At 40.0% G+C, this 16,737-nt stretch overlaps 1 protein-coding gene across 1 annotated transcript in view; it reads right to left on the bottom strand.

Annotated features, from left to right (window-relative positions):
* EVI5 (ecotropic viral integration site 5) overlaps positions 1 to 16,737 on the bottom strand; it is a 222,915-nt gene that overhangs the window by 206,039 nt on the left and 139 nt on the right. The window lies entirely within an intron of this gene.

Genomic DNA, 16,737 nt, shown 5'->3' on the forward strand with positions numbered 1-16,737 from the left:
CTAAGGCCTTTAACTGATAAGAAAAGGCCTACTCACAGTATCAAGGGTAATCTCTTTTCCTTAAGGCCAACTGGTTGCACATGCTAGCTATATCTACGAAATACCTTCACAGCAACACCTACATGAGTGTTTGATTGCATAATTGAATACCATCGCCTAGCCAAGTTGACAGACACATAAGACAAACCATCATACTCCCACATGAAAATAATTACAAAAATAGTTATACTTTATTGGGCATTTATAATGTGCCAAAAGAAATGCTAGGTATTTCACATGAACTATATTATTTAATACCCACAACAACCCCATGAGATAAATATTATTAATCCTATTTTACAGATGAAGAAACAGGGTAAACAATTTGCTTAAATTCACACAATGAGTAAGCCATTGAGTCAGGACTCAAACCTAAGCCTGTCTAACTCCTGACAAGTCCATGTTCTAGGAAATCCCTCTGGTCTCTGACAGATCTCCTAGGCTTGCTTAGTCCCCAAGTGTCTAGTAACATGGAAACTACCTCAAAGCTGTGAGTCCTAGGTCTGAGAGTGTCCAGCACATTCACTGCCATCCTCCGTGCTAGCTCTGTTTCTAAGACCACACGAATTTCCAAAGAATTCCAACAGTGTGGTTAAGCAAGTGTGGTTAAGAGTGAGAGGCAGGTAGGCAAGCCCAACCACTCACTCTGGTTTAGAAAACAACACTGTCAGCCCGGCCAGTGTTGCTCAATGGTTGAGCACCGACCTATGAACCAGGAGGTCACGGTTCCATTCCTGGTCAGGGCACATTTCTAGGTTGCAGGCTCCATCCCCTGTAGTGGTTATGCAGGAGGCAGCTGATCAATGATTCTCTCTCATCATTGATGTTTCTCTCTCCCTCCCTCTAAAATCAATAAAAGCATTTTTAAAAAAGAAAGAAAACAACACCCTCAGACTGAAGTTTCCACTTCCCACGTTAGAGAAATATCTAATATTGCCCAGATTCATAATCTGCTATGCTATCAGGATTTTGCATATGGACGCTCTTAACTACTAACATTTCAGTCATTAAATCCTTCAAGTTTCTAATTATTTCTCTTTTTATGATTATCAGAAGTCCATTGCTCCCATATTTTCTCCTTCATAATCTCATTCAAAACCCCTCTTCTGAGGAAAAGAATATTCAAAACTATTCACTTCAAAAAAAATTATTCACTCCAACATTTACATTTGAGTGAGACCTATAGATAAATGATTAGATTTCTAATCATGGAACATTACCTCACAGTTGAGGAGGCATTGAGTGGCTATGGAGCCTTCTAGTTCTGAACAATCCCTTGCCTGCTGTTTTAATGTCTAGACCAGTGGTTCTCAACCTTCCTAATGCCGCGACCCTTTAATATAGTTCCTCATGTTGTGGTGACCCCCAACCATAAAATTATTTTTGTTGCTACTTCATAACTGTAATTTTGCTACTGTTATGAATCGTAATGTAAATATATGATATGCAGGATGTATTTTCATTGTTACAAATTGAACATAATTAAAGCATAGTGATTAATCACAAAAACAATATGTAATTATATATGTGTTTTCCGATGGTCTTAGGCGATGCCTGTGAAAGGGTCGTTCAACCCCCAAAGGGGTCGAGACCCACGGGTTGAGAACCGCTGGTCTAGACCTGTTCAGGAGAAACTCCCTTTGTGCTCAGGTCCTAACACTTGACCTGTATTAATTTCAAGAGATAAACCTGAAAACCAAGAAGACTATGAAACAGTAAGAACTGGGCTTATATGTATTTCCACCAATGCTGTTAATAAGAATGAACATTAAGTATTTCTTTAATCCTCACAGTAACTCTGGAAACTACCTCAGGTAGATAATTATTGCCATTTTACAGATAAAGAATAAGGAAGTAGTGAGTGGCAGAGCCAAATTGAAATCTAGAACATATTCACTATAAAACTCAGGCCTTAACAAGTACAATTAAACATCCATCCCAGAGAAACAGGGTACAGAGAAATAATGTGTGAAAGCAACAAAATTCGCTCTGGGAGATTTATTAAAGTTGACTCTTGGGTACATCAAAATTCCAGTCTTAGGTTCTGATTCTAACAGTTACCTACTTTATTTTTTAATATATTTTTATTGATTTCAGAAAGGAAGGGAGAGGGAGAGAGAGATAGAAACATCAATGATCAGCTACCTCCCGAATGTCCCACACTGGGGATCGAGCCTCCAAGGTGACTGGGAATTGAACCAGTGACCTCCTGGTTCATAGGTCAACACTCAACCACTGAGCCACACCAGCTGGGCTAACAGTTACCTACTTTTAAAAATGAGATACGTTTCTGCAAAGTTTGGGTTTGGGACAGGGAGTTTTTTAAAACCCAACCAGTAGATTGGGTAATACAAAAAAGTCAACTCTATGGGGTTTTTTAAAAAAATATATTTTATTGATTTTTTACAGAGAGGAAGGGACAGGGATAGAGAGCCAGAAACATCGATGAGAGAGAAACATCGATCAGCTGCCTCCTGCACACTCCCCACTGGGGATATGCCCGCAACCAAGGTACATGCCCTTGACCGGAATCGAACCTGGGACCCTTCAGTCTGCAGGCCGATGCTCTATCCACTGAGCCAAACCAGTCAGGGTGATATGGGTTTTAAATTTCCAAATTATAAGGTTAGGCAATAGTTACCTTCTTTTTAAGGCTTGAAGATTTATGTTAGGCAGTGCTTTACTTTCCCAAAAGAATTCTCTCTCTGAGGATTACTTTAGATGTCAGCTGGGGAAGTTGCTTTCTCCACAGAGAACTCACTCCCCTGTTTCTGAGATTTGTAAAATCCAATGTCCTGATCCGGATTTCTGTTCACATCCAGTGGCTTATAATATCATGATCATCTCTGTCTTTGACTTATATGTTTTGGGGCTCGCTGTTTTTGTTCCTCTTTCATTAATGCCTTCCCAGAACTCATGAGCTTTCATAAGAAATTCACTTCCCCAAACAGTTTGTGAATTTTAGTAGACTTCACAGAAGATAGGTGCGGTCCTAAGAGGGCCATATCAATGTCACCTTCCTCTCTCTCTCTCTCCTGTTGCCTTTCTCTCATCCACCCTACTCCTTTTCAGAAGCAAGGCAAATTCTTCACCTGCTTTCTGCATAGCAATTTAGCATGCTTGGTGCTTGAACCCTTTACACCAGCACTTTATCCAAGTATTTCCTCCAGCAAATACTGTGCTCTCCCTGAGAATAAATCTGGTAGGAAAAAAATGTATCTACTCTATTGTTGAGAAAAGTCTCACTTGGTTCTGGGAAAAAGGAGTTATTGTATGATTTTTTTAAATAAATGTGTCTGTCAAGTAATGGTGACAGCAAAATTTGAAAAGTCTCTTATCTAGAAAGTCATGTTAATTTTATACTTTTGGAGGATGAAAAATTACTCTGAGTGATTTTAAAACAAAGAGCCATTTTAGACGTTTTGTGGTGTGTGTTTTTTTGCCTGGACCTTCAACTGTGATTGGGATGACACCATGTTTAATGATTACTTAATGATAAAACAACCAAAGAAAGTACACACAGTGAACTAAAGGCAAACATTCCAATTTAGTAGAGAAGTTAAAACTATAGCTACTTGTGCTCATACTAATGCTGATCAGAACCTGTTATTTCAATGTAAACATTCTAATTACACAGGTGAGACTTGCAGTAGGGCAAAGTTCAAAGGCTCTCAATTGCACCGACTCAGAAACTGAAGATAGGACTGTAGACATCAAACCAAACCAGGAAGCCAAATGTTGTGGGTCACTGCAGATAGCTAAGTGATGGCTTTAGGATTTCTCCATAGCAGAGATGTAGGGCAGCTTTCTGAGTGGGAAGGTAGGTCTTGAAGCTGCATTTACATAGCACTTTACACAAACTGAGTAAATACTAATCGTCTATATAGCAATGACTGCAGTGCCAGAATACTAAAGCCCATTCTCCTTCTTTGATGCTACCCAGGCCCTGAGGCCTGAAATGATCGGGAGTCTTTCCAATTTGTTGGTTTCAAACTTGAAGCCAGATTGATCCAGTCCCTTGAAGTCCTCAGAATATACCAATTACTACTGAGCTTCAGATAGTCTTGCAAAGGTGTCCCACCCTGAACTGGTCCTTGCTTCAGCCAAAGACTGGCAGAAGGTATTAATGGGTTAAACAGAGGGGCAAAAATTAGGAGACGATGGGACTAGGAGATACAATGCATTCCATGCTGAAGTGTGTGTGTCTGTCTGTGTATTAGAGAAGATTGAAATACAAAGGACAGCTGTGGCACACTATAGGTTATCCCATACTTTAGGGTCAAACTCAGAAGCACACATAAATGCACTTGTATAACATCCAGGAAATCCTATGCTTACTTCCTGGTTTTAGGATAACAACACTGAATTGTGAAGTCTCTTACTGACACCTATTGACTCTGTCATTAACCACCTTCTCTTCCTGAGGCATTTTCCCCATCCCCTGAAACACACACGATCACACAGATACACAGACACACGGACACACCGTCAAACTGACCTGCTCCTGCCCCTCCGTCATTAGAAATAAAGGACTCTTTACAAACTTCTCCCAGCCTTTCACTTGTACCCTACTCCCCTACTTCCCAATTTTTGGGACAGTAACCAGTAGCTTCACCCTCATCTGGATGGAGAGAAGTAGGTAATTTGTTTATTTCCCTTACACCTCTTGATTATCTTCCAGCAGTTTTCTGACCACACTGCTCCTCCTGATGCACAGAGGCACTGCAACCAATACCAACTTACCTATAATCAACCGTAAACTTACGTATGTAAAAAAATATTGCACATAAATTAAAAGATGAGCAATAACCCAGGGGAAGGAGTTAATGTTCTTACTACATGAAGAACACCTACAAGTCAATAGGGAAAGAGACTAACAAGTCAATAGAAAAATTGATAGATTATAAACAAGTAGTTCCCAAAGTTTGCCAGGTAGTATTAGCAAAGGCCAGGATTTTAAGCCATGTCTATCTAACGCCACAAAAGGAGGACTATTTAGAAAAGAAGTAGGTTATGAATCAGAACATTTTGGGTGTGTGGTCATAATACATTTATTGACTTTTTTTATTGGTATTTTACAATTTAATTGTTTTATAGTGGCGGAAAGAAAAGAGCAAGAATTCAGTCCTGGTTGAAATTCCTTTTGTGAAAAGTGGTTATAGAAGCTGGAGAAGAGGTGCAGGAGACAGAACCAGAGGAAAGGCCAAAGAGAAACTTAATTTTTTTCTGAGATCCTCTAAGCCAGTGGTTCTCAACCTTCCTAATGTCATGACCCTTTAATACAGTTCCTCATGTTGTGGTGACCCCCAATTTCACTGTTACAAATTGAACATAATTAAAGCATAGTGATTAATCACAAAAACAATATGTAATTATATATGTATTTTCCGATGGTCTTAGGCGACCCCTGTGAAAGGGTCATTCGACCCCACAGGTTGAGAACTGCTGCTCTAAGCATACCTTTTTAACATGAGTCCAAGAAAAGTGGTTTATTATGTAGTACAGTTTCATACACACCAGTGTGTTTATTATTTTACAGTTTCTCAAAGATTGGTCTAATTAGCATAGCAGATTGTTTTTAAAAGATGGCTAAAACAGTCTCTCCCATTCTACATGTGCTTTTGGAACCATGCCCCTCTCCCATTCAGAGGCAAAATCCATGTCTCCTCCCCTTGGGCGCGCCTCTGTGATTGCCTTGACCAGTAGAGTTCTGTGGAAATCACCCTGTGCCATGCACTTCTACCTTGTTCTCTTGGGAGCACTCGGTCTTGAAACCTCACCTCCATTCCGTGAATAAGCAGTAATGTCACCCAGCAGCCCACATGGAGAGGCACCACGCTCCTAGGCAACAGCAAGCTCCAACTTACCAGCCACGTGAGTGAGCCGTCTTCAATGTGGATCCTTCTGGCCCCAGTTCAGGGGCTTTAGCTGATGCCAAATGCAGCAGAGATAAGTCATCCAGATTGAGCCCTACCCAAATTGCAGATTCATGAGCAAAACAAATGAGCGCTATTATTTTAAGCCTCTATGTTTTGAGGTAGATCATATATCAACTGATAAATGTAATGATTAGAATAAAGGATCAGAGATTATAGTGTGCCTACCATAATATTACACTAATTTCATTTACTCATTCAATTTATTTCGTACCTAGATCTTTGTGCAGGGGATTCAATAGTGATCGCAAGAAATAATGTTCCCTCCCTATCTTCATGGAGTGCTTTAAGCAGGGAGTGCCAACGGACTATAAACAAATTAACAAATAAATTTATAATTGCTAGGTGGTAGTAAATGCTGTGGATAAAAAGCAGGCTATGGGGTGTTCCATTTTCTATGGAGTGGTTAGGAAAAGGCCTTTCTATAAAGAAGACAATTGAATAGAGACCTGAGGGAAGTAAGACAGCACATCAAACAACTGGGGCATGAGCGGTCAAGACAAAGGGAATAGTTAGTGCAAAGGCTCTGACAGGAGTGGCTTAGAGGCCAGTACTTTGGAGTAGAGGGAGGAAAGGACAGAATGAGAAGAGATGAAGTCAGAGAAACATGGGTGGAAGGTGGTCAGAGCATGTAGGGCTTCAGAGAATGTGGTGAGAACTTTGGCCGTTGGAGGGTTTTGAGGACAGAAGGACATGATTTTTAAAAGATCAGCCTTGCTGTATAGAGAATATATTGTAGGAGTGCAAGGTTCGAAGCAGATAGACGTATTCAGTGGTTAATGCAATGATCCAAGTAACAGATGATAGTAGCTTGGACCAGGACATGAAAAATGGTCAGATATTTTATATCTGTGCATATTTAAAGTATAGCCACTAGGATATGGATGTGAAACTTGACTAAAAGAGGGGCATCAAGTATGACTAAGGTTTTTTGTTTTATAGCAAGTACATTTAATGTATTTGTCCTGTTTCCTCCGTTGGAGATCGGGAGTTGCTCTGTGTATTCAAACACTCATATAATGTATATGATGTCAGTACCAAGTGCCATTCAAGACACTCTGCCTTTACGCATGGACTCTCCAAGACGCTGACCCCACACAGAAATGCAGGAATGACTCAGCATTGTGACCATCACTTTGAAGTTGTCTTTAACAGATATAATTACACATTTTTTGTTTGCAATATTTCATTGAAGAAGTTGACCCAGGAGTCAGGGAGAATCCAGATGTTGGCTTTACTGTTATGTACTAAGGGGAGAATCAGCCACAACAATTTATGTTGTTTCTCCCAAAAAACTTGATGACTTTCATGTGTGAATCTTGGGTCCTCCTTATATGCCCAAAGTAACTGAAGAGGGAGACAAATATTATTAGTGTCATTTAATAAGTGGGATCTCAAAAGCATTTATGGAGTTTATATTTTAAGAAAACAAAGACAAAATAGGACTATGGTCACTTTTGATGATTCCAGGAAAGATATAGAAACATAATTTTAATTTCCAGGCAGGTTTCCTACCACCTAATGCACTCCTAGTCAGCTACTTCTTTCCCTTTATTTCAGACCCCCCTCAATGTTATGGCAATAAGAGATTTTTAAGGCAAGCAGGATGGATGATGACTGCTTTTAAAGCAGCACTGACTTATGAAGGTTAGTAAGCCCTAGACCAGCCATGGGCAAACTACGGCCCGCGGGCCGGATCCGGCCCGTTTGAAATGAATAAAACTAAAAAAAAAAAAAAGACCGTACCCTTTTATGTAATGATGTTTACTTTGAATTTATATTAGTTCAAACACTCCATCCATGCTTTTGTTCTGGCCCTCCGGTCCAGTTTAATAACCCATTGTGGCCCTCGAGTCAAAAAGTTTGCCCACCCCTGCTAGACTTTTCTTTTGCTTAGCAGTGGTTCTCAACCTTGGCTGCACATTAGAATCACCTGGGAATCTTTTTAAAATCCTGATTTCTGGGCCTCATCCTCCGGAAATTCTGTTTCTTTGTTACTAATGTTGTGGCCTCACCCCATAACAAAGAAACAGAATTTCCGGAGGATGAGGCCCAGGGCCCAGAAATTAGGATTTTAAAAAAATTCCCAGGTGATTCTAATGTGCAGCCAAGGTTGAGAACCACTGGCTTAATGACTTCTTATAAAGCTAGTCTCCAGGAAACCATCTATATATTGCTGAATCATCTAAATATTTCCACTTTCATATATTAACGAACCATCTGAGAAAGTAGAGCGGAACTTCCCAGATTTGTCCCGAGATTGCCTTCTGTAGGCTTCAAGGGCTTCCCTCCTATTTCTAATAATTTGGGCTTCAGCTGGCAAACAAGACAGTGCCCCTTAGTTCACACTGCTCAGATTTCATAAATCTTCATTTTTTTGGAAGTTTGTAATGCTTCAGTTTCAGCCCGATAACTTCGAAGATAATGAGTTTTCTAGCTGTAGTTTCACCTTTAAACATTTTTTTCACCTTTATTTTCAAAGTTAATGGTAGTTAGTCTAAGACAAAGAATATTTACATCTCAGTCCAACAAAAATACATAATGGAATATTCCAAATTGAAATATGCACATGCATTGACGTTTTCAGAGTATGAGATCTCTCTTTTAGCACAATTTGAAGGCAGGCTCAGAACCAAAAGTTCTGATAGCCACCTGTGTTTCACTGTGACCGGCTGTGGCATCCATTTCTTCATTTGTAAAACAGGGATAATAATATTATCTACTAGAGCAGTTTTGAGATGAAATGAGATAATGTAATAAATGCTTAACATAGACTCTGACACACAGTACATTCTCAATAGATATTTGCTATTTCTAATATATAGAAATTTCCATTCACTGCCTCCCTGGTCAAGTTTGTGAGTTTAATGCAACAGAGCAGTCCAATGGGAAAGGGGCTCAAAGCCTGTGATCTTTAGTGGGTATGAAGTTTCCAGGAAGGACTTCCATTTGACCCAGGCAAGAGGGGTCCTTGGCCTGGCACTGCACTTTATTAATAAAACCCTGCACATCATAAACACACTGAAAAGTAAATGTACTAAAGAATGCATGGGGGTGGTTGCCTCTGTCACTAGGACTTGGCATTCAGCTCTGACCAGAAACCCTAAGCATCTGCCCTGGTAATCAACACCTTCCAGGCCCCAGAGAAATGCTACTCCACATTTCTTCTGCTGTGCCCTGGAAACAAAAGGCAATTGTGTCTAAATGTCATGAGGTTGTGGGTTTGTGCTGCTGGTGGTATTTGAAATGGACACTGTTTGGAGTGCAGGAGGATTTCAGTAATGGAATTTCTTAGATAAGAGGGGAGAAAATGAATTGTCAAATCCTTTCTTTCTGAAAATATGAATGCAAAGGATGCTTGAGTAATGAAGTTTCATGGCTGAGAAGGGTCAAGCCTCCATTTTCTTGTTTATCTTTATGTCCCAGTTCCTGGTTCCAGAGGTATTCATCATGTTCAGACAGATTTGATGTAGAGAAGATATGAGATGCTGGAGAAGAGTAAAGTGAAACAGCAGAAGGTGCTCCACTAAAGAGCAAATCAGTCTTTGGCAGAAAAATGAACTATGAATTTGTGCTATCCAGTTATTTGATATGTAGTATTGCTTACTTTTAATAATATTAGTACAAGTGTTCAAAACCCAAACAGATCTAAATTGTTAAGGGATTAACATTTTAGACAAAAAAAATTTTTTCTAGCCCTAACCGATTTGGCTCAGCGGATAGAACCTGCGGACTGAAGGGTCCCAGGTTCGATTCCAGTCAAGGGCATGTACCTTGGTTGCGGGCACATCCCCAGTGGGAGGTGTGTAGGAGGCAGCTGATCGATGTTTCTCTCTCATCGATGTTTCTAACTCTCTATCCCTCTCCCTTCCCCTCTGTAAAAAATCAATAAAATATATTTTAAAAAATTTTTTCTAAATTGAATGAAACCACCTGAGAAGTAGTCAACACATGTGACGTTTTAATTAAATATAAGAAAATTAGAACACGGAAACAAAGAAAGTTTGCATGACTGAGAAAGAAAATGAATGTACAAATAAACCTAACACGAGGACATCAGCATCACCGTGGAGTAAGAAAACCTCTCAGTCTCTCCCCTTAAAGTTACAAGTTGAACAACTATAATTCAACAAAGAATCCCTACTCAGCAAACATGGCTAAGAGGTCAGTGCACGGAGACATCTGAATGTGGATGTGTCAGAGCGAACAAGGGGCCAAGGCAGGAAGGGACGGAGATGGAGAGGCAGAGGCACTCCTGCGGCCCCAGCCGCAGCCGTGGGGCATCAGGTTGCACCTGAAGAGGCCAAGGGGCTGAGGCAGCATCGCGGCCTGTGGCTGAGCCCAGTGACTGGCGGGCAGAGGAGCGGTGGGAAGGGTGGAGGCTGCAGTAGAGCAGCCGTCCTAACCAGGGGACAAAAGCAAGCCTCAGATGTGCAGACCGCCTCTCCCCCTGCCCCCCACGCTCTTAGGGCCCACCCGGCTCCAGCTGATGCAATAGCAGCCCAGGTGTCAGATTACAGCCCTCACTCCATAGCCTGCTGAAGGCCCCAGGGGCAGAGTAACCTTCCAGCCTGAGTGGCTGGTACACGTGGCAATTAAACCCAGTGGAAAAAACAAAGCCACAGAGGCACGAAAGCGCTTGCCCCGCCCTTCCTTCTCCAACCGATCGCAGCCAGAACCCATTAAAGGCAACTGGGACGCCTCCGATAGCACAGTGCAGCTGGCAGCCTCTGGAGGCAAGGGGGACTTACAGGCCCAGAGCCCCAACACTGGCCACATCCACCCCAGGGGCGGTACCCTGAGGCCAGAAGACCTCGTCATAGAGGGAATGCCCAGGCCCTCGGGGGATATAGTACGGGGCATTTTCAGCCAAGGCAACACTGCCCAACGGAGCCACTGAGATCCCGGAAGTCCCTTCAGTGCAGGTAAGAGAAAACAAAAACTTGCGCTATGTCACCATCTACTGGAAATCTAAAGGAAGACTTCTACATATCAACCTGTTAAAAGCAGAGAGATTTCAATTTCTCAAATGCCCAGAGAAATAGTCCGTGAAGTACCATAAATACCACGGTAACAAGGCAGCTCAGAAAGAAAATGAAAAATATCCAGAAAATAAACTCAAGGACATGGAAGGCTGTGATTTAAGTGACAGAAAATTCAAGATTGCATTTCTGGGTTTTCATCGAACTGCCTTTGAGAAAACACAATGAGCTCAGGAATAAAATCAACAAAAGAGGTACTTTACAAAAGAGACTGGAACTATAAAAAAAGAACCAAACAGAAGTTTTGGAGCAGAACCTCAATAAATGAGATGAAGAATGAATTAGAGAACTTAAAAAATAGAGCAGACCAGATGGAAGAAAGAATTATTGATTTTGAAGATAGAAATCTAGAAATGACTCAGGTGGAAGAAGGGAGAGAATTGAGAGTTTAAAGAGAGAGAGAGAGAAAGAAAGAACTCTATAAGAACTATCTGATTCCATTAGAAAAAAACAATTAAGAATAATGGGTATACCAGAAGAAGAGAGGGAATACTACTGAACCATCAGAAAAAATGAAATAAATGAAATACTGCCATTTGTGACAACATGAATGGATCTTGAGTATCATGCTAAGTGAAATGGAAAAAGACAAGAAAAATATGATTCACTCATATGTGGGAAATAAAACAGAAAGCAACAAAGGAAGAACAAAACAAAGAAACAAACTCATAGACACAGACAACAGTATAGTGATTTCCAGAGGGAGGAGGATGGAGAGGATAAAGGGGGTCAAATAGATAGTGACGGAAGGAGACCATGCTTTGAGTGGTGAGCACACAATGCAATATACAGATGATGTCTTATAGAACTGTCCACCTGTAACATATAACCAAGTAACCATAAAAAACCAATGTGACCTCAATAAATTTAATTTAATAAGCAAATCAATAAACTTAAAACTAATTTCCATAAGCATTGTTTTCTGACCCTGTAGACCAGTGTATAGTCTGATTGAAAAGATATTTGAACAAATTGAGCAGCATACTGCTATTTTTTTTTCCTTTACATACGCCAGCATTTAAATATTGGAAGAATAACAAAACCTTCATGATATGATACTACTGTAAGAGAGAGTGAAAATAGCAATAAAAATGACAGTGATTTATGCCCTAACTGGTTTGGCTCAGTGAATAGAGCGTCGGCCTGCGGACTGAAGGGTCCCGGGTTCGATTCCGGTCAGGGGCATGTACCTTGGTTGTGGGCACATCCGCAGTGGGGGGTGTGCAGGAGGCAGCTGATCAATGTTTCTCTCTCATCAATGTTTCTAACTCTCTATCCTTCTCCCTTCCTCTCTGTAAAAAATCAATAAAATATATTTTTAAAATGACAGTGATTTATATGACGATATCAAATATCTAGTAATGGTTTCAGTGAAAACAGTACTTTGTTATATATGACACCATTACATTGTTTGAATTTGATATGGAAAAATTATTGTTCATTCCCAAGTCTAAGTATTGCTTTATGAGTGTTATTTTAAATTCCAGTTTCTCTTGCTTCAACACAGCAAAATTTCTCCTAAATGAGATTAATAAAAATTATTTAAGAACCACAATGACAAAAAAAGGGTTGTCCAATTTGTCCTTACTATCTGTAGAACACATATGATGTGATGTCTTGGTGATAACAACATAGAGCTTTTGCTGAAATAAAGATACAAAAAGAAACTTTAAAAAATATGTTTTTTTAAATTAATTTCAGAGAGAAAGGGAGAAGGAGAGAGAGAGATAGAAACATCAATGATGAGAATCATTGATTGGCTGCTCTTGCATACCACTCCCTGGGGATCAAGCCCGCAACCCAAGCATATGCCCTGACCAGAATCAAACTATGGCCTCCTGGTTTATAAGTTGACATTCAACCACTGAGCCATGCCAGACAGGCCAAAGAGAAACTTTAATGAAATAAATATATTATAATTAATTGGGTATGTCTTTATTTTATTAGTCATTCAGACATCAGTAACCTATCAACAGAACACTCAGACATGCTCAATCATAATTATGTGGGTGGTCCTTGATATTCTTCTGATTCTTGGTCCTATAAAACCATAGCTTTACACCTTTTTTTTTAAGAAACAAAGATTAGCCCTAACCGGTTTGGCTCAGTGGATAGAGCGTCAACCTGTGGACTCAAGGATCCCAGGTTTGATTCCAGTCGAGGGCATGTACCTTGGTTGCAGGCACATCCCCAGTAGGGGGTGTGCAAGAGGCAGTTGATCGATGTTTCTCTCTCATCAATGTTTCTAACTCTGTATCCTTCTCCCTTCCTCTCTGTAAAAAATCAATAAAATAGATTTAAAAAAATAAAAATAAAGAAACAAAGATTATTCTTTCATTGAAAGCTAATTTTTTTTTCCTAGATAAAAGTACAGGTTTAAAATGTTTCCAATGGATTAATATCAATAAAGGATTCCTACCATAAAGTAGTTCACCCTACATGCTACCCTTCATGAATAATCATAAACTAATGTAAAACAAAAAGCAATTGTAAAGAGAAAACATTAGAGTATCTAGGAAAGTCAGTGACTTCAATACAGAACCTGTTGATTAGGGCAATAAGCAAGTACCTCAAAATCATAATATATGATAACATCATAGAAATCTTTTAATATTTTGCTGTTAAATCACTACCAGAACTAAAAATTGCTGGTTTATTTTCTATTTATAATATGTGTGTGACATATTTAATAAAACTGAGTTTATCTTCATTTCAAATAATAAAAGAAATATTTCCCATTCCAGTAGAAATCAATGTTTTATTTATTTATTTATTTTTCAATGTTTTAAATTTATTTTTTTAATCCTCATCCGAGGATATTTTTCTATTGATTTTTAGGGAGAGTGGAAGAGAGAGGGAAAGACAGAAACATCGATGTGAGAGAAACACATCGATCGGTTGCCTCCTGCATGAGCCTGACCAGGGCCCAGGCAGGGGAGGAGCCTGCAACCACAGTACGTGCCCTTGACTGAATTGAATCTGGGACCCTTTGGTCTGCAGGCCGACGCTCTATCCACTGAGCCAAACCAGCTAGAGCAGCGGTTCTCAACCTGTGGGTCGCGACCCCTTTGGGGGTCGAACGGCCCTTTCACAGGGGTCGCCTAAGACCATTGGAAAACACATATATAATTACATATTGTTTTTGTGATTAATCACTATGCTTTAATTATGTTCAATTTGTAACAATGAAATTGGGGTCACCACAACATGAGGAACTGTATTAAAGGGTCTCGGCATTAGGAAGGTTGAGAACCACTGAGCTAGGGCAATGTTTTATTTTTTAATTTGAAATAATTTCAAAATCACAAATTGTAAGAGCAGTATAAAGAATTTCCACATATTTTTCCCCCAGATTCCCCATTGTTAACATTTTAACACATTTGCCTTATCATTTGCTTTGTTTTTACAGATATACTAGTATATCTATATACATACAGATATATGGTGTCCAAAAAATATATACACACACTTTGAATAATAATAAAGACAGTGGTTATTAAAATACATTTCATTTTCAAAGTTGAGCCATCAGCTGTTAAAGTGTGTATACAGTTTTTGGGAACACCCTGTATATGTAATTTTTTCCTGAGTCATTTGTTGAGAGTAAGTTGCAAAAATAATGCCCATTACTCCAAAATAGTTCAGAGTGTATTTCCTAAAGAACATTCATACATAACCATAGTGTATCTATCAAGATAAAGTTAACATTGATCTATTACTATCATCTAATCCATAGACTCCGTTCAGATTTCACTGATTGTCCTGAGAATGTCCTTTGTACAAAAGAAATAAAAAGCCTTCCTTTTTCTCTTTTTCCTTTCTTGTCCAGGATGCATTCTAGGATCACACATTGTATACAATGTCAGGTCACTTTGGTCTCTTTCGATCTGGAATATTTCTTTAGTATTTCCTTATCTATCATGATTTTGTCATTTTAAAAAAATCTATTGATTTCAGAGAGGAAGGGAGAGGGAGAGATAGAAACATCAATGATGAGAGAGAATCATCGATTGGCTGCCTCCTGTGCGCCTCCTACTGGGGATGGAGCCTGAAACCCCAGCATGTGCCCTGACCAGAAATCCAACCATGACCTCCTGGGTCAATGCTTAACCACTGAACCACACTGGCTGGACAATTTTGTCATTTTTCAAGACTACTGAACAGTTACTTTGTAGAATGTCCCTCAGTTTGAGTTTTGTTTGCAGGTTCTTCATATATCAGATTAGATATTATGTAAGTTTGGCATAAAATGCTTCTGTGTTCTTGTCAGTATATCATATCAGGAGGAACACAAAGTTTATGACCCATTACTGGTGACTTTTCACTTTTACCACTTGAACAAAATTAGTTGGTCGAGGGTGCTGAACAAGTTTCCCCTGGCTCCTGGCGTCACCAACTGCACGGGCTGAGCCGGCCATGCTAGCCACAAACGCCCAGCTGCAACCAAGGGAAATAGATCCACGTTTTAAATTTTATCGTTATAAATGTTTATAAGGTAAGAAGCAGGTTAAAGAGAATACAACATATTTAATTCAACAATGTGTTAGTTTGTTTCATAACTTTTAAATATTCAAATGAATGGTACGTGGGCCTTTGTATGTATTCTTGCCCTAAAACAGGCAAAAGTTAGGATTTTTCCTTCCTGATGCTTTCACCTTCAGTGTAAGCCAGGCCTGACCAAGACATGTGGCACCTGTCCCAGGCTAATAACTTGATGAACCGCCAAAATAAAGGTCTTTAAGTATTTCTATAAATGCAAATTGTATGCCTCTTTCTTCACGCTTCCAAAAGCCCGCCAACGAAGAGTGAGCCACACTCGCCTGCGAGGAGCGCTTTAACATTTCTCCTTGATAGCTCTGTTGACATTGGCCAGAGTGGACTCAATGTACATTTTTCTGGTTATATGAGGAGTTCAAGTTGAAGCCAAAGTAATTGGCATCATAATTCTGATTTATTCTAGTGGCAGTTCTTGTTTGGCAGCTCCTTCTCCCAGCTTTGCCAGTGAGCAGTTTACACACTGATTCTTTCCTGCTAGATTAACATCTTGCATTCCCATCTCCCAAGAGCAGGCTTAAACCGTGGAGGATGGGCATAGAGTTAAAATTCATTCTTAAGATGTCACTATTTTAAAGTTTGACTCAGTAGAGGCGGCGGAGATTCATAGACCTGCATTTTAACGAGTATCCAAATAATTCCCCTGCCATAGCCCAAAGACCACCTTTGGAATACTGTTAGGTGAGGGAATACTTTCTACTGAGGTGCTTTTTTTGGGTGTGTGTTTGTTTGGTTGGTTCTCCTCAATCTCCATGTGGAGAACTGGAAAAAATGACTTACTACAATTAATTTTAAAAGAATAAATTTAAGAAAAAGTCAAAGAAAAAAGTTAGTCTGACTAGATCACAAGGATGGAGGGAGGGACAAGGATGAGGTGGCCAGGGATCAGGGAAGGCGATAGAGTGAAGAGGCAGGAAGGAGAGAGCGGTAGTTCTCTTACCCTATTACTGAACGTCACTCAGCACCTTGCTAGGTGCTGGAGATTTAAAGGTGAACTCGACGGGCAGGCCCCCATCCTCTGGATGTTCACAAATCTAGGGCGGAGTGAAGCCGGTACGAAGGTGCCGTAGGAAAAGCGGGGCTCCTAACCCAGGCTGGGAGCGCTAAGGCAAGCCTATGTTCTGGGCCGGGGTGAGTGGTAGTCCAAGAGGTAGAGTCCTTCCAAG

The sequence above is a fragment of the Myotis brandtii genome, unplaced genomic scaffold, assembly GCF_000412655.1.
Source record: "Myotis brandtii unplaced genomic scaffold, ASM41265v1 scaffold58, whole genome shotgun sequence".
Lineage (NCBI taxonomy): Eukaryota > Metazoa > Chordata > Mammalia > Chiroptera > Vespertilionidae > Myotis > Myotis brandtii.